At 43.8% G+C, this 26,790-nt stretch overlaps 1 long non-coding RNA gene across 1 annotated transcript in view; it reads left to right on the top strand.

Annotated features, from left to right (window-relative positions):
- LOC122201453 overlaps positions 1-21,933 on the top strand; it is a 46,281-nt gene extending 24,348 nt beyond the window's left edge. Inside the window, exons 4-5 of the long non-coding RNA XR_006194174.1 lie at positions 21,342-21,428; positions 21,871-21,933. This is a non-coding gene — a long non-coding RNA (uncharacterized LOC122201453). The remainder of the gene's footprint in view (positions 1-21,341; positions 21,429-21,870) is intronic.
- Positions 21,934-26,790: the final 4,857 nt, after the last annotated feature.

The raw sequence follows: 26,790 nt of genomic DNA, 5'->3' as shown, positions 1-26,790 counted from the left end.
ACAACCCTGGGATCGTGACCCAAGCCAAAATCAGAAGTAGGGCACTCGACCAACTGAGTCACCTAGGTGCCCTAGATGGTGGTCATAAGAGAAGGTTTAAGGGGCAGACAGAACTTACACTGGGATTTGCTCTGCTCTTAAGAGCTGTGATATTTAGAACGTTTGTCTCTTTGTCATTGTACTCTTTAAAACACAAATGGCAATGTTTTTCCTCCTGAATAATGTAGGAAATCCACAAAGGGTCTGGTACAGTAGTTCCCACAGTACCGCAGCCTAGGACTTTTGGAATGGGAGCACACAAAAATAGGCAAAAGATGACCTTGGTTTTCTTACCATTCTAGGTGAGAGTGGGATGTAGAGAGTAGGATGTTTGCTGGGTAAACTGAGCAAAGCACTTTGCTGCTATATGCCTCAGTGTCCCCCATTACAAATGGGAATTATAACACCCACAGAATGACCAACTGGTACCCCATTTGCGGGGGCTTTCCCATGGCAAGTGCAATGTCCTGAGAACCTCTTCAGTCCTGGGAAAACTGGGACGGTTCACACCCTAATCATTTGCCGTATCCGGAACAATGGATATAAAGGTGCTTTGACATTTCATGAACTGAAGAGTATAATCAACTCAATTCTGAACAGCTGAGGTCCCAAAATAGTGCCTTGGAAAGAAAAACGTGGTAATCATACAGTATATCACCTCTCAAATAAGACTATCCCACTTTAATTCTTTGTGCATCATTTTATAAGCTACTTAGAAATATATAGTGTGACTGGAAAATTCCATTAACGGATACCATGCTGTATTTTTCAATGTTTATTTATTTCTTTTGAGAGGAAGAGAAAGAGAGCATGTGCACACATGGGCGGGGGAGGGGCGGAGGGAGTGGAAGAGAAAGAATCCCAAGCAGGCTCCTTGTGGTCGGCGTAGAGCCCAAGGCAGCACTCGATCTCATAAACGGTGAGATCATGACCTGAGCTGAAATGAAGAGTAGGGGCCATAACCAACTGAGCCACCCAGGTGCCCCAGATATACCATGCTTTACATCATTCTTGTGTGTTTAAACACATGTAAGTGAAGGCACACACAAGCTGATTCACACGGAACAGTTTAGGACAAGTACTTTCAGACCACGACAAAAATAATTTGCATTGGAAAGACCTCATTTGAAACAGACCCTGAGAAGTTCTGTTTTGCACCCGCGGCATATTTACGCAAACATTATCATTTGCGATAAATTGATTACTGATTTGTCTCGGAAAACTTCCAAGGAAGACACAATAACCTGGGGAAAATGACATAACTGACCATCTACTTGGCATCTGCAAAATAAGCACATACCAAAGGGTAATACTCCGTTGCTGGGAATTCACCTGAGGCACCATCCGTGTGCAACAGATGTGAAAAAACATTATCCAACGTGCATACAGGGGACTTAGCGCAGTTTCCCCCAAAATGACTCATTTCGTTTTCTTTCACAATTTATAGATTGCACTTGAGTAGAACTTCAAACTGTAAAAGTATGCATTTGCTCGAAAAGGCGAAAGTTTTGATGGACTTTCATTTGCGTTTTAGCTAGAGATATCCACCCAGAATTCAAGCCAGTGCAAGATCTAGAAATGCTAAAGTGAGGCTTCTTACAGGCAGGCAAAAACAAGATAAATAATACATAAATAGTATGTATTAGTAATAGGAGGAAACAAGTAAGTCCAGTCTACCTCAGTTGCTAGTATTAATACCGAGAGGCCGTATTTATTTTCAAAATTAGACTTTGCAAATATAACAGCTTGTTTTCTGCTGGACTTAAAGTGGCACATGTGAACGTCTGAGAAAACGTTAAGATACTTGAAGCCCCTGAACATGACACGTGGCTTTTCTTTATCCTGGACCAACTGCGGGCAGCCTTGGGTACGTGGCGGACGCTCAGTAAAATCTTAATACCTCGTACGCAGTGTTCTATGTATTGGTAATAATTCAAAATAACGTAATGAAACCAGAGTGAAAAGGGCATGGTCCGCTATCCCACATTCAACTTTTCCCCAAGGAATGGACTACTATACCTCTCAGACGGAAGCAAAGAACTCATTCAAAAGCAGAGCTGAAGGCTGGTGGGGTTATTGTTGTTTAGATTTCCCTGGACAGAGGAGTAATTATGTTGGCTTCAAAGGCCTTTTCTTCTACCTCCCATCATGGCATGCTAGTGCAGGAGGAAGGCTTCATTCTGCTCCTACATTTTACAAATGGAAACCCAGAAGAAGGAACAATTTGCCCAAGGTCACAGATTCAAACCCTCCCAGATATTTCTTAACCCGAATTTAGTTTTTGCAGCTCTCCCCAAATAGAGCTATAGGTGATTTTCTTGGCGTGTTTGTTCGTTTGTTTTTGTGTTTGTTTTTTCACTTGAGGATACTCCGCCTGCCCTGTGTCTCACCGTCCTATCCGTTGTTACGTAAGCCCTTCCATCCCAATCCCACTACTTCTTAAACAACCCTGCTTCCATACATCACTTTCCAATGGCATTTTCTGTGCCCTCAGACAACACACTTGAACCTCCACTCTAAGGTCCCAGGCTAAAGGAAGCTTCTAGATGACCCAAGTGCTATGTAAATACAAGGTGTCTTCCTTGCACTTCTTCCTAGGCCCTCACAGCCTTTGATATAGTGATGCATAATGCTGGGCTTGTACCTCTCAGGCTTCGGTAATGTGAGTCAAGGCTTTGTTTCATGGTTAATTTAGCCGATGAAGAGAGCGAGCTGAAACTCATGAGGACAGACAGAAGCTGAAGCGAACCGAGGTCATAGCTTGAACAGAACCTCCAAGAAGACAGATTGCCTGTGGCTCTTAGAGCACCCTTCCCCTGACAGTGGTGATGCGGACTGGAAGTCGAAAAATGACCGTCTCTTATGAGGGGCACACGAGGGCACGACGATTATTTAAAACTCGGCCCTACAGAGAGGAAATCTGGTTGATGTTTATTCAGGCCCCTTCCTTTTAAATCCTGATTACCCTTGGCTCAGCCAGGTGCTGAAACTTCTGCCTGAGCGACAGGTGATTCTTATGTAAGAATTGGAATCTCGGGCGTGATAAATTTGGTCTTGAGAAATCTCAGCTCAGTTGCTGCAGATGGCAGTGTCATGATGGCAGAGTTAGAGAGAAGCGTCCTGCCGGGCTGTGGGCTGTCTGACATGGCTACTCAGTTCAGAACTGTCTGAGCCAATTCCTTGAGCCTCAAGGTCGTGACCAAGGGGTACAGCCCAGCTGCAGGGTTGACATTCATTCTAGCAACATTCTACTCCCTTAGATGCTGCTGCTGATTCATTCCAACTCACAGGTCCGGCAAGAGTCAAGTTGTCACCTGTGTTCTTTGTGAACATCTTTATCATTTGGGGTCTCCGTTTACCAGAACGAGCCTCTGTTGGGGGCATATTTTGTGCTTGTAAAGAATTGCTTACACTATAGAATTTGCGCAGCCCAGGAGATATTTCTACCCACTCCATCCCTATCGGGTCCTGCAACTGTCAGGGCACAGGTTTTTAGCCTTAGTTCTGAGGAGTCTGGAAATCCCCCCAAAGCGCACACACACACACAAAAACCGTGAACATATATGCCTCTTTCTAGGGAGAGCATGCACAGCTCTCATAAAATTGTTATGTAAGTCTGAGATCCATCAACTTGCAAGAGGCACCATTGTAGATGATGAAGGAAATATTCTTAAGTATCATTTGTTCTCTTTCAACTAGATTTCCCACTTTGAATTGTAGGTTGAACATGATCAGAGGTTAGCAACATAGGGTAAGCGTTGGAGTAAGACCCTTGATTCTGGCCTAGACCCTTGCTCTACACTTCCTGACTGTGTGACCTCAGACATGTCACTTGTCTGGGCTCCACATCTTTATTTGGACAATGGGTAAAATACCACCTACCTCATTATTGCTGTTGTGGAATTAAGTTGGAATGAATATGTAGATCTTGTGGTGTGTGTGTGTGTGTGTGTGTGTGTGTGTGTGTGTGTGTGTGTATCTTGTGATGTACCTTGCATTACTGTTCAATAAACAATGGCTAGTATTGACAGAAGTCAAATGGAACTCATGTCTCTGGAGCATGTGGGAAACAGTTATTTTACCAGGCCTTCTCTTGTCCCTTCCTATTCTCTATTCTTTTTCTTCAAAGGCCACCGCAAACATCACTTGCCTTGGAAACTATGGAAAAGGATGGCTTTACGCGAGGACATTTATCATCCTGGAATTGGGTGCTGCTTTTCTACTTGGGATTTGAGGCTGACAGTATCCAATCTCAGTCTCTCGTTTTAGAATCAATATTTCTGTAGCAAGTGTAAAATCATCCTAAATGGATTTTTTTTGAGATTGTCCAAAAAAAAATTCTGAAGAGAGAACACGCTAAGAGTGAAAAAGCTATGTTTATGAAAATATCATGAAGGCTAAATGTGATGCACTAGGAAAACACGCTGGCAGATTTCACTGTATACCCATGAGATCTATATCCCAACTATACTGATAAATAGTATTCAAGGGAATGTGAAAATTCCTTCTATAAGTGCATTTCTGCTGGTCTAGCTCATTGCCTAATCCACAGAAGGTGGTTAATAACCATTTGTTGGGTGGCTGGATGTACGTTATGTTTTCATTGTAACATAAATACCATATCATTTATATCATATTTATATTATGCCAATAAGGAAGATGGAATAGTCATTCACGTGATGCTTTTATGAGCATAATATTTCTGAAGCTCAGCTGACTGATAAACCACTGAAAGAAAGTTCCTTCTACATCTGTTTTCTATGACAAGTGGGAATTTTAGAGACTGCGAGTGTAAGGCTTTTGAGTGAGCCTTTGTAAGGGTGCCTGAATTGCCATTTAGTTTGTTAGCGTTTGAGTTTTGCAATTACACCCATTCAGATAGAACAATGCGTTAGGAGCCCACGAGAATCTTGTGGCTGTGCTCCCTTCCCTCTTTCTCTCAACCTTACCTTTCATACAAGACGTAAAAAGCCCAAATCACAATGGCATCGACTTCCCTGACTTAGGGCTGAGACCACGTAAGGGCCTACATCTTCTGCACAAAGTCTCTAGAGCTTTCCTTCCAGCGGGAAGACTCACCTGGGAAGAAGTTAGGGGAAAGAGAGCTGGGTGGCCAGGATGGCTGTCTGCAGCAGCCGGCTTCTTCATGAGGGTAATTGAACCTGGAGCATTGGCATCCAGAAGCAAGTGGTCACGAGGGAGCAGCGTAGAAATGGGGAGGTCACAGGAGCAAAAGAGATGAAACAAAGAAAGTAGCCCCCAGAGGGACAGTCTTCCTTCTTTCCTTTACGGCAACTCAAAGCCCTGTACTTACCTTTAATTCCTCAGTACTGTATCTCAGGTGTGTTTCCCACATCACCACATATGAGGCTCTTGAATCGTCCCTGTTTTACAAGAACATATAAGCATTGGTTCTCACCTGCTATTTCTAGTAGAGAATGAGAAAAAGTAATCAGCATCCATTGGGCATCTGCAGGTGCCAAGTAATTTTACTGTCTCTCCCACTCAACATGTTTTAGGTGCGAAAAATTGAGTATGCACCAGTAACTTATCCAGAGTGGCCATCTAGGTGATGAGACTAGGTTTGAAACCCTCACTGTCAGCCCCTGCATTTCTACATGGACCTCCTCAGGATAGATAGAACATCCTGAGAAACTAAACAAAAAGACATGCTTGGGGGTAAGACTATTCTGTTTGAAGACATATTTTCTCCCTTCCTTCCTTTCCTTCTCACTACAGACCAACACAGAGAGACAACCATTCGTCCACCCCCATACGTAAGCTCAGATTCTCTTCCATTTTTCTTAACAACAGCAGAGGTTCCATTTCTCAGATGCGGAGACTGGGCTCCGTGACCGCACTTCTGATCGTGGGCAGACCATCATGGTGACAGGAGGAATGCATCTATACGTGCCACATCAAAGCATTGTGTATGACCAAATACCGGAACACCTTGGTCTTCCTCTTACCCATCTTGATGTTGGAAGTAATTGCACTTACACTTGAATTTATTCTGAGTCGATATTATAACTCGTTTTCTGGATCTGTTTTTCACGTAGCGTTACTTAGTGCTTAAGTGTCTGTGCTTCTATCTTGATCATTTCTCAAATGCCTTTCTCTCTCATCCTCATTACTGCCACTCTTCCCTACTGAGGTTGAATCCGTGGTACAAAGTAGTATTATTGAATGCCAAGTGCAAGTCAATAGATACCTCCGTGAAAACCAAGAGAAACAAAAGCTTACCACTTCCCAGTACTTGTTAAAACATACTGAAACAGCTCGTGCGCAGGTGCCAAGGTCAAGGAGGTCAGCCCACACTTGAGCTCAGGCATTTGAGTTTGTCAAATGAGTCAGTCAGATGGGAATGTTGGGGTTTCTTGGCTGGATGTGTGTCGCTATTGCTGTGCATGAGAGATGTCTATTTGCTGCACGAGCCTTTGCTATCACGCTAAACCATCAGTTTAAAGAATGACGGATGTCCTGAGTGCACTTGTCTTTACAAGAAGTTCCTTGCTTGCAGGGGCAAGGAAATTTTGTGGAATGTTTAAAAAAAAATTTTTTTTCATGTTTGTTTCTTTTGAAAGAGAGAGAGCATGCGTGTGCACCAGCAGGGGAGGGGCAAAGAGAGGGAGAGAGACAGAATCCCCAGCAGGACAGCACAGCTCTGTGAGATCAAGATCTGAGCCAAAGTCAAGAGTCAGATGCTCAACCAACTGAGCCACCCAGGCACCCCCTGTTGAATATTCTTCAGTCTTCTCTTTCCTTTCCTTGTCTCTCCGTGATTACCCGCTGCTTCCTTCATGACTCCTCTGGACGCCTGCAAGAGGTAGGATACCCTCTCCTTGCTGATTGGCAACATCAGCACACACGCAGTTATTTCTGCACCATGTGTTTTCCCTACTAGAGTGGACATTCCGTGCACACCCGCTTTCCAAAGTCTTCTACATCGTTCGTCTGCAGGTTGCTACAATGGCTGGCATAAACTAAGGCACTCAGTAAATATTTGTTGAATGAATGCAAGACAGAATGAACAGGAAATCACATTCGCTTATTTTGCCACATGTTTGGCTTCCCTGAAACACGTGGATTTTTTTCTTTTGAGTATTTTTCATTCATACGGCCTCCCTGCCTTCCTCAGTCAGGATGTATTGAGCATGTTTGATGTGTCAGGCACTGGAGCATTTGCCAGCACGAGCGACACATGGTCCCTACTCCCTTAGAAGGTCCAGAGTGGGTTGAACGGATCATGCTGGTTCTGAGTCAGGCAGCCATTCTGGGTGAGTCACCAGCCACTGTGGGTGGAGCCTCGAAGTGGCTGTTTGCGAGAGAATGCGGAGGAGGAAGTCATTACCCTGATCTTGAGACTCTCACAGCCCATGGGGTAGTGAATGAATAAATACTTGACATATATAATAGATGCCTAGCCTCTAAGTTGTAAGGTACATTAGAAATGGCTAAGCTGTCTTACAGCGATGGAACAATGACTTTCCCCCAGTATGAAATCTCCCTGATGCTTTCAGCTAGTATGTAATTTATATTACACATATTTCTTTTGTACGCCTGTGTACTCAACACTAGGCCAGGGCTGGGCACATGGCTGTGCAGAAGGAAGGTGGGAAACTTGCTTCTAGAAGGCACAGGCCAATGAGAGTGAATATGAGTGAGCAGAAGGGAGGGTGAGAGAGAGGAAGGGAAGGGAGGGGACAGTAAGAAAGGTAGAGACCTTCTTCTTCGGTCCCCTGCCTCTGGGTCCAAAGGATTCCAAAGATAGATGGCTTTAAATTCAGGAACCTCACCTTTTCCCTTAGACATTTTTTTTTCAAGAAAGAGCTTGATATTGTTGAAGTGACAGGATGTGAGTTCAGTAGAAATTCGAGAAATGTCTAAATAACTCCGGTAATCTAGGTTATTGGAGGCAGCCTATTTTCAGGTAACTTGCTTAATTCTGAACAAAGATTTTCTTTTTCTTTTTCTTCAATATATGAAATTTATTGTCAAATTGGTTTCCATACAACCCCCGGTGCTCATCCCCAAAGGTGCCCTCCTCAATACCCATCACCCACCCACCACCCCTCCCTCCCACCCCCCATCAACCCTCAGTTTGTTCTCAGTTTTTAAGAGTCTCTTATGCTTTGGCTCTCTCCCTCTCTAACCTCTTTTTTTATTCCCTCCCCTCCCCCATGGGTGTCTGTTAAGTTTCTCAGGGTTTTCAACAAATTGTCAGAGTCTGCCCCTCCATCTCTACTATGTATATACACTATCAACATTTAAAAGAAATTGTAAAAAATCTGTCCCCACTTTTACAATGGCTAGAAGCATTAGATCTTGGGTTCAGTTAGTGCGTATTTGCTTGGTACTTACTATGTGTCAGGCATCGTGCCAGGACCTCGAATTCATCACCCTCAAACCACTGACCTGGTGCTGCCATTGATAATGGTTGGTTTTCCTTTCATAAAATACATTTCAAAGCGCCGCTGAATGGGCCTCTAGACTCCATTTTTTTTTTTTTTTTGCCCAGCCGTTTCCCCCCCCCCGCGCCCCCCCCCGCCAAAAAAAAAGTCCATCATGCATGTGTGTGATTTTGTTTGAATTACTAAAAGGAGTATGGAGCAGAGCTGGAATGACATCAAAACTAAAATTAAAACAATTTGAGAATTTCCAGAAACATGACCCTGTTGAATAGTCCTAAGCCACCACTTTCTCAGGCTCCTGTGGGGAAGACAAGCCAGGCCTAAAGGACAAAGATCTGCAATGAAATCGCAGAAAGCAAGGTATTTTCATTTAAATATTGACCTAATGCTTAACGCCTAGCGTGTAAGGCTGGGCACCTTCACACCCGTTATTTCATTTCCTTCTCCCAAAAACCATGTGAAACACATCCCATTATTTTCATTCTATAGATTAGAAAATGGGAGCTCTGAGCGACTGAGGAAGTCCCCCCAAACCATACACAGTCCCCCCAAACCTGATTGAGACAGATAAATACAGATTCATTGACTTAAATACAGATTTATTGACTTCAAAGACCTTGCCTTAGGTAGAAATCTCTCTCGCAATATTCTTCTTAAGGCTTAGAACCATTTCTTGGTGACTTTAAGAAAGTCTTCTCCCTCTGAAGACTAAAGGAGGGGTTAATTTGGTTTTGGATTTTGTCCTAAAAACCTTTGGGGTTTTTCAGAGGATGCTATCACTTGCATTTTTTGGCTTGCTACACATTGAATGTGCTAGAGAGTCCCTCTTCGATTCAACCATCTGTGCTCTTGGCTTTTAAATTCCATGAAAATGACTGGACACATTCTTCTTATTCTATCCATACCCAAGGCCAGAGGGAGACATTCTATTGGCTTTCTCCAGTAATCTTTCCTCTTGTTTTCAGTATCTGTTCCAAGGTCTTCAAACCATCTTCCCTTTCGTGTGTGTATGTGTGTTTCCTATATTGTTTCTCATTGTTATTACATTATGTTAATATAATTATAACACAAATGTATTAAAACATAAAAGCTGTATATTTTAATCAGTAAGGACCAGTGCTCAGGGAACATCTTCACTGTCGATTTTAGTAATTAAAAGATATAAAGAGCAAGGGCAAATAACAAACAGCTTCTGAATCTGAAAAATATCCAATAAATAGCCCAGGGACCCTTAAACAGCCCAAGCCAGCTTTGAAATGCCCATCTTATATGGTTTATGTATAGGCCTACATAAAGGCAGGGAATTGAATTAGGCATGGGCATAGAATTTTGCACCTTTAAGGAGCATTTGAGATCCAGCCCTAACATTGTGGAGAAGGAAGTAAATTCTGCAGAGGTTAGCGATTTGCCCAATGCCAAACAGGAAGGCAGAACAGGATCTGAAGCAGTGATTCTCAAACTTTTACCTTTAGATTAAAAAAAGAAGCAGATTTGTTACTAGGCAGAATCACAGTCCCAGGTCATCTGCATCAGATCAGGGGCAGGGCCCAGGAATCTGCATGATTAGGAAGCCTCCAGGGTGATTTGGCAGCCGGTGGTCCTGAGGCCACACTTTAAGAAACACTAATCTGGAATCTCGGCCTCCGGACAATTTCTTCCCCAAGGATTCTGTTGCCTCCCTACCTTCAAAAACATTCCAAACAGCAACAAGGCTCTTTGTGATTCACATTAATGCTCTTATTTCAACAACTAATTCCTGGTTGCCTCATTCGTTGAGTAGTAATTCTTTGACTCAGTAAGCTGCCATCAGGTACCGTACAGCTGTGTCAGCAGCTCAAAATACACGGATTAGAACACAGCTCTGCCTCCAAGGAGCCGAGACTTCGCAAGAGGAGTAACAACTATGTCTTGAACATTTGCTTTGTGTGTGCTTCATATAGCGTATCGCCTGCATTCATCTCCTTTCTCACCTGTAGGCAAGGCTGTACAGAATCACAATATGGTTTGGGAGTTTTTCATATTTATAGAGTCATACCCATTCTCCGCCCTTGTTCTTCCCCCTTAATATGCCTTAGAAGTATTTTCCTCGTTCTTTCTTTGGATACGTCTAGTCTTTCGAATGGCTACGGAGCATTTCTCAGTATTGATGGACCATCATGCCTTTAATCATTCCCATATTGATGAATATCCGATTGTTTCTATGTTCTCTTACCACAAATGATCCCGTGGTGGATTCCAGAGTAAACATTGTTACCCTCATTTTTCCTCGTCCAAGCTCTCACGGCAGCAGAATTGGGATTCAAGGGGAGGCCTGTCTCAAAGCCTACAAAGTTTACTTTCTTTTCACTGTTATGCCTTTTAATAGTTTCGGTGGAAGGGCTTCAGTGCCGGATGAGGTGGGGTACTGGAGGATCACCAAAAACCTAGCTGCTGAGGGAACCTCAGGCAGCGTCACCTGGAGAAGTGACAGTGAAGCAGAATCTAGAAGGCTTCTGGACAGAGAGGAAGAAAGCCACTCTAGGAAGAGGTGTTGGCTTATTACAAACCAATCAATCACCTCCTAGAGGAAACCTGTAATAACAGACTGGTGGGGAGGTTCGTAGAAAAAAGACATGATATGTGCACATCAGGATCTTACAGTATGATTTGTGTGCGTGTGTGTGTGTGTGTGTGAGTGTGTGTGCCTGTGAGCACACACACACGTGTGAAAAAACACTGGAGTAATAAGCTACTGAGAAGAATATAGATAAATGCCTACCCCAGTTGGCAGCTTTGGCAAACGCTTGGAAATGAGGAGGCGGTGGGCCTGAGTACATGGCAAAGAAACTTACCCTCTTAATAGCTTCGTTCCTCCTCCTGAAATGAACAAAGTACCGTCTAGTCCCTGTCTCGTCCCTGCCTACTTGACGGGGATGTTACAAGGCTCGGTTAATTTCCGTAAATGTTTTGAGCTCCTCTGAGGTGTGTGTTCTGTAAATAGGAGGTATTAATAGCAGCCGTCAGAGCTGAAACAAAAGTGAATCGAGCTACAGTCACTTGCTGAGAAGGAAACACAAATGCCCATAAAGCATGAAGCCCACGCTGGGTCCATCATCACACTGACCCTTCTTTAAAAAGGCAGCCTGGATCTCATAGAGGACATCGTGGCAGCTCAGGCCCCGATCTCAAGTGGGAAAATGCAGGAGACTGGCTGGATTTTCCACCATTTAATTTCCCAGCTGATTACTATGATTAAGAGCCCATCTGGCACAACACATTTGTGAGGTATGTGTGTGCGGGGAAGTGGGACTTTAGTGAAGGCCGAGATCTAACAGAAAAAAAAGAAAAGAAAAGAAAACGCGCAGTGGAGCCAGTCCCATTTTGGAGCCCTCTGCTAAGATGTTTAAATAGGAATTTCATTGTATTAGTATTAGTGAGGCCGTGAGGCCATATGCCGTAAGAAAGGCAGTTAGGGAGCGAGTGTTTCTCTTTCTCGAGGCTTTTATGTTAGCTTAGCGCGGATTTGGTGGTGCCTTTGTCTGCCATGGGTCTGGAGGCTGCGAACATGCTAAGAAGAAAATCCAGCTCTGGGTTTCGGTGGCAGCACACCCAATATCTGTACCCATAAGGTCATGGCGACTACGAACGCGGTGGCTGGAGAGACGCACACTGACACTCGCGCACAGGGGTGGCGGTGATAATTTAGGACAGGGGGTACCCTTACTCCTATACCTCCAAAGAAGGCTCTGAGCAGGGGGTGGAGGGAACCATATGTTAAGCCCTCACATCTTCATGGCCCCTTCAGCGTAACTGTGCCTCCAAATCAATTCACAGGCAAGTCGGTCTCATAAGCACTAATAGGACTCACAGATGTGCAGAAAAACCAAGGTTATGATGCTCAGCTGAACTCCCGGATGGTACTTCCCGTAATTTTCTGTTACCCAGGGGGATCCTGTGTAAACCCATTCCAGACGGGGTTGTTTTTTTTTTGTTTTTGTTTTTTTTAAATTGTATCTTATTTCTGAGCTCCAACCAGGGCTTCCCTTTGGCGGTCAAGGCTCCAAGTCTCCTTGAAAATTCCTACCTCAAAGGTAGAGGCTCCTGACTCCTGTGGTCACCACTTCTGCCCGGGTCTGCAGGTCCACAAGGAAAACTCATCAGTGACTTGATCTTAATCCCTCACTGCATGGGCACAGGTCACGGAAGAACATCTGGTGGCCCCTGACCTTTCATGTCCGTTTGCCAAATGTATTAAAGCAGGGGTTACTGGAGGACCCATCTGTAAGCTTCCATGGTGGTGGAGGGCTAGGTGGTGGTCTGACTTCAGGAGAACCCGTAAGCCCTATCTATTTTGCTCAAAGAAGGATTGATGACCACCCCCCCCACCCTCCTTGAATGGTTGGAAGATCTCCATCTTTACAGTAAGCCATTATGCTGAGTTTCTTTGGGCTGGGGCTAGGAGAATGTCTGTCATCTCATCTCAGAAATGTGACAGTAAGTGTGGAGAAGTGTGGCTTCTCCACAGGTTGGAATCAATACCTAATTGCCCTTTGGGAGATTCCCACCCTGTCTCTCAAGAACGTGCATTTCCCAGCCCATGATGCGGCGTTGTGCAGAGAAAGCTAGATCAATAAGAGTGACAAAGTTTCTGATGGGGTCCCCTTAGGCTTCCGTTTCTGAAAAGGGACTTTTACTTTAATTACTTAGACCAGAGACTAATGCTTTACCTTCTTGTAGGGCAGAAGTCCATTAGCGACTCCATGAATTACAGTGAGATCTTGCTTACAATGATGAGGCTTCTTCAGGGCTCAGGTATTTCTGGTGAACTCTGTCTGTTGCTGAGTATTCCGAATAAAGGGCAAGTCTACTGATTTTAGGTCCCGTTCAGCCATAGCTGTCTAACCTCCTAATAGGAGGGAGGCAGGCAAAGTCAATGACGTGGGATGGCAAGTGTCCACATGTCATCATGGCAGCTTCTCCTTCTCCGTGATTTCCCTCATCTGGGTCCAGGAACCTCCCAAGCTTCCCAGGAGAAATGGTAATGCCAATCTAGACCAGTTGTATCCTCTGGGGAGAAGTCTGTGTTGTAAAATGGAATGCCTCACATGGATTCCAAGGAGAATCAGATTAGAATGAACGGACTTGGCATCCTGGGCTGCAAAGAAATTGCTGTTTTTCGTGATTTCTCTTGTCTTCAACAGAGACTTAGCGTCAGATTGGCATCTCTCAGTGACTGGGGGAAGAGGATGAGAGTCGGTTGTGTGAATAAAATGTGTTAAGATAAAAATCAACCCGAACTCCTTTATTAGCTAGAATGTCCACAAATAATATAATAAGAACGGTAATACTTTCCAGAAATCCCCAAATTTCTCACACACAGGCTGCTGAACACCACCTCCCCATTGTCATGAGGAAGACAGGGAAATGTTGACCCAAGAGGAGTTTGGGGTCAGTCAGGAACGGCAGCTACTACTTGGTATATGTTTCATCAACCTCCTTTCCCCTTGGCAGTGATAACTTACCAAATGCTCCGAAAACTCTTTCCTACTGAGATCAGACAGGATTTCAGAAGCCTTTTAAGTTTGTACTCCAGACAGCCCCTAACAGTCCGTCAGAGTTGGCATAAAGGGCTCAATTTTTCAAAATAAACATATGAAAAAGGTGACATCTTGTGTTCTTCATGGCATAACTAAAACATTGCAGGATGGGATTCTGGACTCAGTCTGTGGCTTTTGCCAGCCTTTTCTGCTTCCAAATCATTTAGATGGGATTCAAGATTCAGCTTTCTACCCGTCCCGCTCAGATTTGTCCGTCACCCCCAAAAAATCACACCCAAAAAATGGGAAGCAGGATCCTGCATTTATGAGCCATCCATGAGGTGATGTCTGGTCCATATTAAATGTCAGAAATAAATAATTTATGTGAGATGAAAATACAGAGATGTGATTATATTATGGATATTAATCCTACCCAAGAATAGCATCTTAACCACCGTGAATGCTCCCTGAGGGACACTAACACTTTTTCAATTATACTTTGGTAACACTTGCCTTGGGAATATGTGGAAAATGTGTAAACATTTTACACAGGACACTTTGAATTCGATGTCTTCTTCAAATCGTGAATTTATCCTCTCCTCAGTCCTGTCCCATGTGTGAAAACAAATAAAAATTAAGTGAACAGGAGCAATTACCCCCAGGTAATGGACAGATGGACTCCAGTCCAGGTCTTGATAGACTAACAGCATTTTGCAGAATCAGGAGCCTGTGGCCTGTCACTCATGATCAGGGTTACAGGAATGCATAGTCAGATCGCCTTGACTAGAACACAGTGCTGGAGACCGTACTCAATCTTAATTGACTTCTGATGCCAATCTCCATTACGAGCATTTGGTGACTTACTCTTTGGTTTATCCAAGATGGCAGTCACTAGAGTACTTATGGCTGGGGTTTCCTACATCTCAGGGTTATGGGGGGGCACACCATGGCTGACAAGTCAGGCAGAATGAGAAAAGGGGCACCATGAAATTCCTTCGGCCCCATCTAGGACCCTCTCGCCGGTGTGGGGAGGGGAGGAGCATCTTCATTCCGATGCTGCCGTCACAAAAACACACGAGCTTTGGAAAAACACTTAATTTTCCTCTATGTCGGCTCTCTGCCGTAACGTGGAGTAATAGTACCAACTGGGCTTAGGAGACCATTACTGAACGATGCGTAAAGCGTTTTGCAATCTGAAGCATTAGCTCATAAAAGATGGAGAGGCAAAACATTCTGTTCCTTACCCTGTGTGTGGGGCATCAGACTGAATTTCAGGGTGGAGTAAGGGAAGGTCACTTTACAAAATGTGAAAAAGATGTGGTTTTTGAGCTCAAGGCTAGACATGAGAGGTTTGGATGGCACTACCTGTGTGTGTGTGTGTGTGTGTGTGTGTGTGTGTGTGTGTGTGTGTGTGTGTGTTACACACACACGTACCTATACTCACGTGAAAAATCGAAGTTGTATTTCTCTTACTTTGAGAGGTGTCCGGGCGGCATTTGAGTTGGCCAGCCACTGTTAATAGGGCTACGTTTCTTCCTGCAGCTCAAAGAACGGACTCATTAGAGGTTTTCCAATATGATGTGAAAATCGTGTTTTTTATCTGAGAGTTCTCTGATTGAATTCATTATGTACCCGATGCAGGCTGTCTTCCAGGCCAGCCCATCCGTGTTGATCATTTGTTTATTGCTCTCTTTCTTTTTCCACAAAGGATTGGCAGGGTTGGTGGGAGGGCAGGTGGTGCCGTAAATGAAAGATATCTAATATGTTTTCTGTTCTTTTGGGACTTTGAGAAAGCAGCAAGCCACCTTATAAAGGCAGGCGTGTTTTTGGCCATCTAGATGGAGAAGGGTCTCCTCCAACTGCAGGATTAGTGGTTACACTGATCCTGTAAATTAGTTCTTCTTCTCTTCGATGCTGTAGGATCATGGAGTGGCCCAGCAAACATGTCTTCGTATCAGGGGAAGGTAACCTTCCCATTCCCAGCAGGCAGGACAAATAGGCCAGCAGGCGACCGGGCAGGATTTCCTGGGCTTCCCGAACAAATGAAAAAAAGGCAGGTGTCACTCTCCTGCCCCCGGGGCCAACCAGGTCACAGGGTAATTGCCCAGTTGCCTGCTGGGATAGGCCCACTAGGGTCTTCTCGCTCAAGGTTCATTTTTCATTTTGATTGAGTCATGATGGCTTAGTGCCACAAACATCAGAGGATATGCCTGGTAGGGAAAAGGTCATAAAGAACTCCAGTGATTCCCGCCCCCCCCTTCCCTAAAACCCGGGGTTCATTTTCATGGAGTCGTTTGGAAGGGGTGGGCCAGCAGAGCTGGTTGCTGGGTTATGTCTTTCTCCGCGAATGGCAGCAGCGAAATCTCCATCTTGCTAGTTGAAGAGTCGCCTGGCTGCCTTATTTCAACTGAGGCAGCACAGCCTGCTTTAGCTTTGAAGTGTGAAAACCAAATAAAGGTTGGCAAGGAGAAGAGCTGGAAGCCGCATAGCCTTCTCGGAGCCTGAAGAGACACGCCCAGCCCTGTGCACTGAATGCAGATGCTTTTCCCCAACCCCTTACTCACCCCTTGTCCCGTGTCCACCCCCACCCCCACCCCGGGGGAATTGTGGGCTCAAACAGCAGCAGGCTTGGTTGGTTGCCTCTTACTGGAGCTTTTCTGTTGTGGCTGGTGGACAGACGTTGTGAACTTCTCTAATTTGGGAAGGGACCAAACAGATGCTCGTCCTCCAACTCTCTTGGTGTATGTCTTCCTAATCTGCCCGTGACAGCGAGGCACGCGTGCACACGCGCACACACACACACACACACAGACCTGACTTTGGTTTGCCCCAGCACCCTGAGTAATGCTTTAGGCTATTTATTGTCTACCCCCTCCATGTCCTAGGGAAGATTTTAGAAATTCTAATACAGGAGGCTGAGAAAGGAAAATATTGGCTTCCACAGTACAAACATCTCTGTCCTGAAAGGAAATGTTAATTTTCCCCTAAATCAAATGTTGACATAGATCAGCCGCCGCTAAAGATGTGTCACTATGAGGGAAGGGTGTCCGCTCGGGAGCCCGGATATTGGGCTGGGGTCTCTCCTCCGAAACGCTAACTGGTTTAGAATCTAAACAGGTTTGGCTTGGAAGTTTTGCGAATAGTTCCAGTTTGTTTTCGAAAGCCGATCTCTCTGGGACACCCCTCCTGAGCAGGGGAGCAGGGAACAGGGTTCCACTTTGTGGAACACACCTTTTCTGCCTAAGCCTGGGCCCCTGCCCTGGTCTCGGCAGTGGTTCAGGCGCTGCTTACCTCTGCCAGGAATACAGGATTTTAACGGGAGGTGGGGGCGGGGAAGGCTAAGGGCACCGAGCAAGGATGTGGTGCTGAGGCAAAGAGAAATTTCCAGCACTAGGTGTCTTTCCTGCTGCTTTTCTCCACTGCCCCCCAAACACACAGCCTCCGTATTCTCCTCTGTTCAACACCTATGTTTTGCAAATTGCAAATTGAGTTCCCCCACCCTCTCCCTCTGACTAGGCACACGCGCGCGCGCACACACACACGTGCACACGCACGTGCGCGCGCGCACCCTTTTAACTCGTGAAGTTTGAAAGATGATGATATATACAACCAGCGTGCTTTGCCAGTCTGCACGGTGAAGGCCAAGATTAATGCAGAAGGTTGGTGCAATGTTGCCGCAGAGCAGCGTAATCAGAATACAAGATGGAGCAGAGGGGGGAAGGCCAAGAAATATGTCTGCGCTTGGAGTTTACACGAGTCTCCTTAGCAACTTGTCTGAATTTATTTTTCCCTTAACGTGTGTGGGTTTCTTCCAAACCCGGAGTGAAACGGGAGTTGTAGCTCCTAACAGTCCTCGATTTCTAAGAGGGTGAAATCGTTTCAGTGGGTGGCAAGCCCTTCTCTCCCCTTGCCGGTTCCTCTCTCCCCACCCCCCCCCCGGGGCCGCTCCCTTACCCCCCCCCCCGACCCCTCCCTCCAGGAGGTGGCTCTGCTCCTTTGCATTGTGACTTTGTGGACTGTTGGGAGCGTTCCAGAAATTCTCATCTCCACGGGGAAAGGAGAGAGCCTGTTTCTGATGGCCACAGCTGTGCAGGTTTCTGCCACAGCCTCGCTGCTTCCTGTGCGTGTAGCTTATGTGTCACTGCGCCTGTTTCTACGCCCGTGTGTTGTAAAATAGAGAGAAGCCGTCCAGCTCCTTTCCTCTCGACTGTTTCTTGACATTTTTTTGGTCTTGCTCTTCTCCTTTTGCATCTCTTACCCCTCTCCCCCAACACACACACACGCACACACACACACACAGTGTCCTGTAATTCTAATTAGAATATAATATAATTAGAATATAAAGCTATTTGGCAAAAAAATTTGGCAAAAAAAAAAAAAAGCCCTGACTTTTAGGAATCTGGTACGTTGGATTTTACGGGATTGGGTTTATTTCAGGGGAGACCACCAGAAATAATTACAGTGGTTTTACCTAAAATTGCTTTCCCTTGAAATAACTCTGGGGTAGTCACAGTTACTGCCTCATCGGCGCCGATATCGAATATAAATCTTAATATTTCTCCTTCTTTGCCCCCTCCCCTTCTAAAGTTAGGGGAAAAAAGAAAAATGAAACCTGGCCAAAAGACGTTAAGGTTTGATTTTGGCTCTTTTACAAACAGATGTTGCCTGTCATTCTATTGTTGTTAAGCAGGTACCAGATTGGAGCAAGCAGCAATGTGTGTGTGTGTGTGTGTGTGTGTGTGTGTGTGTGAAAAAGAGAAAGAAAAAAAGGAAGTCCGGGGGAGAGAAGAGAGAGTGTGTTGGGTGGACAGGGGGCTGAAAGGCAAAAAGATTGATTTCAGGACAAGTTGACAGCAAGAAGTAGGTGATACAGATTAATACTTTTTTTCCCCCCCAAACTCCCAACGTGGTAGCAGTGGTATAAAATCGTGCTCTATTTGGCTGTTTGCTGTTTCGAAGAAAGAGGGAAAGGTGGAAATCAGTCGACGTGGAGAGCCTTAGCTGGGAAAACCTGGCCTCTCCTGGGCTGAAATGGAGGCGATTGGTTGGGTGTTCAGATGTTCCCTCTGAGTAAATGCAAACCCTCCAGGAAGGCAAAGGTCTTTCTGTTTGAGCTGAACTTAGTTTCTTGCGCTTGGTGGTTGTAGGCATCCTGGTAGAAGCTCCGGGGCTCCCTTGTACTTTTCCCAGAACAAGCATCCCATTGTTAGAGTCCGGGTTTTAAGGACATCCTGACTCTTTACATATTGCACATCTCTTTTCTCGCAGGATCCAAGTGATTTTCTTCTCGGTTCCTTACCAAGCCTCTCTGCACCCTCACTTAATTCGCAGCTTCCTAATCGAATTGTGGGCTGCTTTCTCAAGAGCAAAACATAGCTTTAAAAGAAAAGTGTTAACATCGGCTGGCATATAGGAAACCTTGTGCAGCATGCAGTTCATTTATCTGAAAGAAATGACAGACATCTGATTTTTAAAAATATGTATCTCCTGTCTCCATATCAGAATCCGGGTCTTCTGTATATATATTTTTTCAAATTGTGGTTTAAGAAACCTTCCTGGCTTTATTAACAATCTAGCTAGAAAGGAAGTTGTAGGCTGGCATCATTGTTTGCATTTTAAAAAAGGAGGAAAAATTGTCATCCTAAGCAAACTTCTTGCTTTCAAAAGTGAAAGTAGTCTCCTTAGCCAGCTGCACACGAAATAACTTGTTACTGGCAGCCTCTTTCTCTTTTGTTCCGTCGGGTGTGTCAGAAGCAAATTTGCCTCCACTTTCTCACCCTTAAATGGTCGATCTCTGTTACGCTTCTATCCAGGGCGAACCTCGAGTGGGTTCAAGATGGTTTGGGGAGCGGGCTGCTTTTTTGTCATTTAAAAACAACCTGAGGGCATCTTTTGTTTTTGTCCAGTCTTTCTTATCCTGTCCCACTACTTTCACGTCTTTGTTCTTTGGTGGACCTAGCCATACTTCAGTTTTCATTTTCCATAAAATACGAATTTTTTTTTTAATGCGGGGGGGGGGGGTGTGATAGGAAGATTATCAATATCAATTTCTAGTTTTCCCTGCTCCCGAAAGGAACACGAAAACGAATGCGTTGCCTTGCCAGTCTCCTCCCAACTGCTCCCTTCTGGTCAGTTTTTCCTGGGCAGAGTAGAATTAATTCTACCTAAGCTAGCTGGCTTTGGTGCCGGCGCCTTTGCACCGCATGCTAGAGAGCCGCTCCCACGCCGGGTCTGGCGTCCTGGTGGCAGTATCGCAGGTGGATAGAGCGTGGTGTGACGCGTGGCACCAGTGAATTACTCTTGGGGCAGCAGTTGCTGGATGTGCCTTTTTTGTTGTTGTTGAGGTGATTGGATCCTTCCTACAGAAAACGAGGGCTGCAGAGGGTGAGAGAAAAGACATCAGGAAAACAGAAAACCCATAGGGAGACCAAAGACTAGCTGTCGCCCCTGCCTCATGACGAATGCCAAAGGGTAGATTTGAGTCTTTTTTTGTTCTTTTTTTTCTTTTCATTTCTCCCATCCTCTCTCTCTCTCTCTTTCCTCTCTCACTTTCTCTGTTTCATTCTCTTTCTTTCTTGTTCTGTTTCTCTTTTTCTTTCGCTCTCTGCCTCCGTTTCTTTCTTTCTTTCTTTCTTTCTTTCTTTCTTTCTTTCTTTCTTTCCTTTTCTTTCCTTTTCTTTCTTTCTTTCTTTCTTTCCTTTCTTTCTTTCCTTTTCTTTATTTCTTTCTTTCTTTCTTGTCTTCTTTCTTTCTCTTTCTCTTTTACTCTTTTTCTCATCTTTCTTTCTCTTTTTCTTTCTTGTCTTTTTCTTTCTCTTTCTCATCTCTTTTTCTTTTTTTCCTCATCTTTCTTTCTCGTCGTTTTCTTTCTCTCTTTCCTTCCTTCTTTTCTTTCTTTCTCTTTGTCTCTTTCTCATCTTTTTCTCTTTTCCTTTTTCTCATCTCTTTCTTCTTTCTTTCTTTCTTTCTTTCTTTCTTTCTTTCCTTTTTAAAAGCTCAGTTGAATTTTTCTGTCCCCTCAGGACAAAGGAGGTCTGCAGAGAGTCTGTACAAGACGTACATCTTTAAAAAAAAAAAAAAAAGGAGGGTGGAGGGCAGGGAGTCTTTCTGTTGGTGTCGTTCTGCTGACATCACCATGGATTTGGTGTTCAAGTCCACAGGCAGGCAAAACTCAAATACATTTTCCCTTTTGCAAGCAGCTGCACAGTGAGTTTGCCTTCCATTAGTAAAGGAACAATGAAGGAAAAGCAAACCCAGCGTCTAAAACATGGCCAATGAAAGAACGTGGGAAAGGAAGCCAAGAATCCTGCTGTGGTGGAAGAGGGGATAGACTCATGAATTCTCCACAATAAGATATTTTACTTCTTTTTAACAGCCCCATCAGCAGAGAGAAATAATGACTCCCGAAACAGTTCACAATCAAAAGTTAAAACGATGTTTCAGTGATGCTACATCATGCCAGGTAATGATTGCCCAACTTGATTGTACCTTGACCATTCTTAATTATTGATAGCCTGTCTCTTAATCATGTGTAGCAAACGAGCGGTTTGGTATAAAACATGGGAATTTGTGAGTATTTTAAGACCTCACATTCCTGTTTAATCTTTTTTTTCTGGTAGAATCGTTCTCAGGGTTTGTCGATAGCCAGGGAAATTCCAGGAAAAATGTGAAAGTGACTTATATGCAGAACCTTTGTGTCCTGTATAGTTCTGGAAATGAAGTAAAAATTAGGCTGCCCAGTGTTTTCCTCGGATTATTTTTATGTCAAGGTTTGGGTGCCCTTTTACTCTTATTCTGGTGTTCATTCTGATTTAGCTTTTAAACAAGATTCGGGTGGCAACAAGAAAAGAACCAAAAAAACAAACAAAGAGCCTTGATCCAGTTAAAATAATTTTATTTTCCAGACGCAGGGCTAATGGTTGGAAGATACTGGCCTAATAAGGTGGCAGCGAACTTTAAAAAATAGGATTTCTAAGGAGTTACTTTTTTCAGGTAATAGCGTTTTCCTAGAACTTTCCCAAACCTTCCATTTCCTCAAGTACTGCCCATTTTTAGGGCATGCCCGAATGATTTAATTATGAAGCATAATTGCATTTTAAACTCGATTTTTAAAACTAGCAACTGGTTTTATAATACTCATGGCGAATGAGTAGAGCGGACATGGCATTCAACTGTATGGAATTCAGTGGAAAAAACGTAAAGTTATTACTTAACAGTGCTTACTTTCTTTTGACAATGATTTAGGCAGAACTCATTTGAAACCATCGGGCACTGTCCTTAAACTCCATGGCTATCTTGGGTAATTGAATATAAAAATGTAAATATTAGAAGATTGTCTCTAAAAAGCCTACCGTGTGCTCTGAATTCCTGGAAGATAGAGCTTCTGTAAATTGCATCATAACAATATTGACATTTTAACTTCAGTCCTAGATTGGTAATACTGTATGGCATATAATGGAACTCTCCCTGTACATGTCTAGTGGCTAAGATTTGAGCTCAGCTCTCATGATATGGGTAGTTTCCTTATAGTGTTATTGCAGGACTTTGTGCCACTTAAAAAGGTTTAATAACATAAATGATATATCGCTTGATAAATTACCTTACCCTGATTTGCCATTGTTCATAAGCATCAGCCTACATTTTCCAACTTAATTACGAGTATTAATATGTAAGAGAGCCCCACAAAACCTTGCTTAATAAAGCAAGCCAAAATTTCTTCTGAAAAGAACATTTCTTTTCCTCCTTAGCACAGAGAAGCTTCTTGAAGGAGGTATTCAATTCATATTTTGGAGAAGCTTTCTACCTCCAAACAAACCACACTGCTAGGAGGTCAGTATTTGACTTAATTCTTTTCCCCCTGCAATCTAGGCATCTTCTGATTTGTTTTTTGTTTTTGTTTTTTCTGAAATTAAAACTGTGGATTGTTTGGAAGCTAACAATACAAACCATTTGGAAGGAATAGCTTCTCTCTGTCCTATATTTACCAAAGAGAGAGAGAGAGAGAGAGAGAGAGAGAGAGAGAGAGATGCCCCCAATGAAAACATAGCATTGTGCTCCTTTCTGTGGGCTTTGAAGGTACACATTTATGAAGACGGCTCTAATTGAATGACTAAGTATAACACTTTGACAGATCGTCTTTCATTCATTGCTAACAAGTACTGCATTACATCTTTGTAATGAACATGAAAATGACAGTTAGCCCTCATCACTCGGGAAGCCTGGGCCGATTCCTTCCTATCTGAGTGAGAGCTCCTGTGTCACCCATGTTCCAGTAATCCTGAACAGTGTGCAGGGCACCCATCCTCAAATGCCTCTGGTCATTTGTGCCTTTGTCAGAGAGAGATCAAAGGAAGAGCAGAGGCTTAGAGTTTATTTTAAAATCTTTCATTTTAGAAAGGAAAGGAGCATATTAAGATAATAAAGCAAAGACCCCTCGGAGGTGAGTGGTTTGGATCCTAATTCTTTCCACTAGCTACTCTGTTGTTTCTTTGGATCTCAAAGTCAAACCATGGAACTGCAACTAAATTCTCAGTCTGGGTAACCTTCACGGCACCAGTGGGCTGCAAGTGGTCATACCCACGGTTCGGTCCTGATGAAACAGACAGACAATGAGGTATCTGTGAATGGTCGCATCTCAGTCCCTATTGGTTCTGCCATTGGTTTTATGTGCTCTTGTTTTCATATTGCAGGTCATGTACATAAGGGCCTGCTCTTTTCTCTAAATAGTCCCCAAATCCAACTCTGTCTTTTCCCAGATTCTTGAGAAAGGCCGGAATGCTCATATGTCGAGGCAAAGGAGAGAGTTTTTTTTTATGAGATCCAGGATCTATAGACACTGCTAACAAAAATTAAAAAGGCCTCTTTTTAGGTCATGCCAAGGATGGTAGCGTGTGTTTTTCCCAGTTATCTAGGGAGGGGGATTATTTTGCTTTCCATCATGTGTCCTAGAAGTGCTTATGATTAAGACCGTGTCTTCCATAAAATTCATAAAAGAAGCCATTAATGAAGCTTCGTTGCCTTGGATTCCCATTCTTACATGTGGAACATTGGTTTGGGAGAAGGAATGTTATATTGACAAATGAAATCATTTATATTTATAAGAAGGCCTCAGAAACAGGTCCGTTGTCACATCCTTGAAAAGTTTTGCAGGGGTCAGGGGGGGACAATTACGCTATTTCTTTTCCACTTCAAATTTTATAAAATAAGCCCAAACTTGCTCTGTGTTCATGTTTGTACCAATAGTGGGGGTGGGGTGGAAACAAAACCATAAACTTTTCCTAAAGATGAGTCTTTCGATTTAACGTAGCTAGAAATCTCTTCCAGAAGACTTTTCAGAAAATACTTATAAGCCTGTTCGTGGTGCTTGCCAGTTTATTCTACCTGTTTTCCAGAATGCAAATAGAAAAGAAAAAAACTCATCATCCTTGTTCATGTGATTACAGGCATTTAAGAGGAAGAACTTCCATTGGGGATTTCATGTGTTTCTCTCTCTCTCTCCCTCTCTCTCCTGCTTATAATTTGGTACCACTTTGCCCAGATTTCGTGTTAAGGTCTGAATAAATGAGTCTTCCAAAATATTAAACAGTAACCTGATGAAATTTACCTAAAGCCTAGCGTATCTGTGGAATAAGTAAAAACAGAAGGACCTGCGTGAGGGATAACACTGAGGATGCTGCTTAGCCTTCACAGCAAAGTTTCTTTCTTTCTTTCTTTCTTTCTTTCTTTCTTTCTTTCTTTCTTTCTTTCTTTCTTTCTTTCTTTCTTTTTTTCTTTCTTTCAAGTTTATTTATTTTGAGAGAGAGAAAGCACATGTGTGATCAGGGGAGGGGCAGAGAGAGAGAGAGAGAGAGAATCCCAAGCAGACTCTGTACTGTCAGCATGGAGCCCGACGTGGGGCTCCATCTCATGAACTGTGAGATCGTGACCTGAGCCAAAATCAAGAGCGAACGTTTAACCGACTGAGCCACCCAGGTGCCCCTAAACTTTGCCCTTCTTTTTTCTATTATTTTTTAAAAAACCATTTATTGATTGGGGGAGAGTGAAAGCAGGGGAGAGGCAGAGAGAGGAGGACAGAGGATCCCAAGGGGGCTCTGCGCTGACAGGCTGACAGCAGCGAGCCTGATGCGGGGCTTGAACCCATGGACCGTGAGATCATGACCTGAGCTGAAGTTGGACGCTCAACCAATTGAGCCACCCAGGTGCCCCTGACCTTTGCCTTTTTAAGAGCAGGATGAATTCTTCCAATTTGGGGCATCGAGTATTAGAATGGCAGAATCTCTGGTTGGATTAATGGCTTTAACATTTTATTTTCAGACATCTCAGACCCCCAAACGAGAGAAGATACTGAGGCCTGTTGCCACAAACCCGTAGATCCGAACTTGTGGTGATAGTCCACACAAGCTTGTGTCTATAGGTATGTGTCTGTTAGGCAACCTCACAGACCGCGCGTGGGCTTTGCCTGTATGCCACTCGATTCCCCTTCCGATCCCTTTAATCCCCCCTCTTCTCCTTAGGGTCCTTTAAGAGTGGTAGAAATGGAAAGAAGGGCTGATACGGAGGAAAGAGACCTTTTGTTCTGAGATGGATGGGACTCTTCACCGGTGAACTTATAAGCTTGCGCTCAATTCCCTTAGCTCTTGTAACTCTCCTCAGCTATCCCATTAAGAGACCAGGCTTGCCGGTGAGGCAGCAAGAATTTGGGTGACTCAGACAGCTTACCGTTGAGTGGTGAGTAAATAGACATATAAAGGAGGGTCTCTTATTTTCTGGAGGCCTAATTGTTTTGAAAGTCACTATTATCTTGTGGGGAAACTGACAGAAGCTTGTGTACAAGACCCATCGCACCCTGGTTGGACTTGTACCTTGTGGCAACTCTTTCTTCCCTATTGTTCTCGAATCAGTCCTTATCGTTAAAAATAAAATTAATGGGGGGGGGGCACAATGGATTGCTTAAGTATTTATACTTCTGTAAATAGCCTGCACTGTAAGAAAAAGAACTTTTTATAAAAAAAGAAATCGCCTGTTTAGGTCTAACTTCATATTTGGCCAGAGTTGTATTGTAAGTCTTCACATGTTTTAAGAGGCTGGAATGAAAATAATTTTATCCCCTTGCCTCTTAAATGTCACCATTGTGCCAGGATTGGAAAGCCAAACTGACCACAGATCAAAGCAAAAGTGGCTATATTTGTCTCATTCCAACAATGTGAGCTGAAGAGTCTGTAAACAGAACCCAGGGTGAAAAGTTGATCAGATTTGGATGACTCTTAAACTTTTGCATTCCCTTTTTGTCAAACATGGTGCCGAGAATTCCCTTAAGACTTGTGTGTGTGTGTGTGTGTGTGTGTGTGTGTGCGCGTGCGCAGACTCTTCTATCCAACGAGTCAATATAAAGCAGTTATTGATTTACCATCAACAAGAAGCTTGAAATTCAAATGGTAACATTTCATTTCATTAAACACTCTTTCCTCTTCAGATCCACACTCTTCCGGGATAGTAGAACTCGTTCTTCTATTAAGTATATAAAAATGAAATTTTGTATGTTGGAATTGGGAAGATCTCGATATAGATCACATATGTTTAAAGGGGAGAATAAACAGTTGGCCAGTGCTGTACCCAGAGGATATGGCGGACATGCATTTCCTTTGTGTTTGCTTGGCATTGCATCGAGGAGGGTTGTAGCCCTCAACTTCCAGCTTGCCAAGAAACCATTACTTTATTATGGAATGATAGACCATTATAGCCCGAAGAGAAAGATTGTCCCCATTGGTGTGTATCATGTCTAACTGTTTGCCCAAGGCCTTTATCCACTCATTAAGCAAACAATC

The sequence above is a fragment of the Panthera leo genome, chromosome D1, assembly GCF_018350215.1.
Source record: "Panthera leo isolate Ple1 chromosome D1, P.leo_Ple1_pat1.1, whole genome shotgun sequence".
In the NCBI taxonomy this organism is placed as follows: Eukaryota; Metazoa; Chordata; class Mammalia; order Carnivora; family Felidae; genus Panthera; species Panthera leo.
The sequence above is the reverse complement of the archived record's forward strand: the minus strand, read 5'-3'. Positions and strand labels throughout refer to the sequence as shown.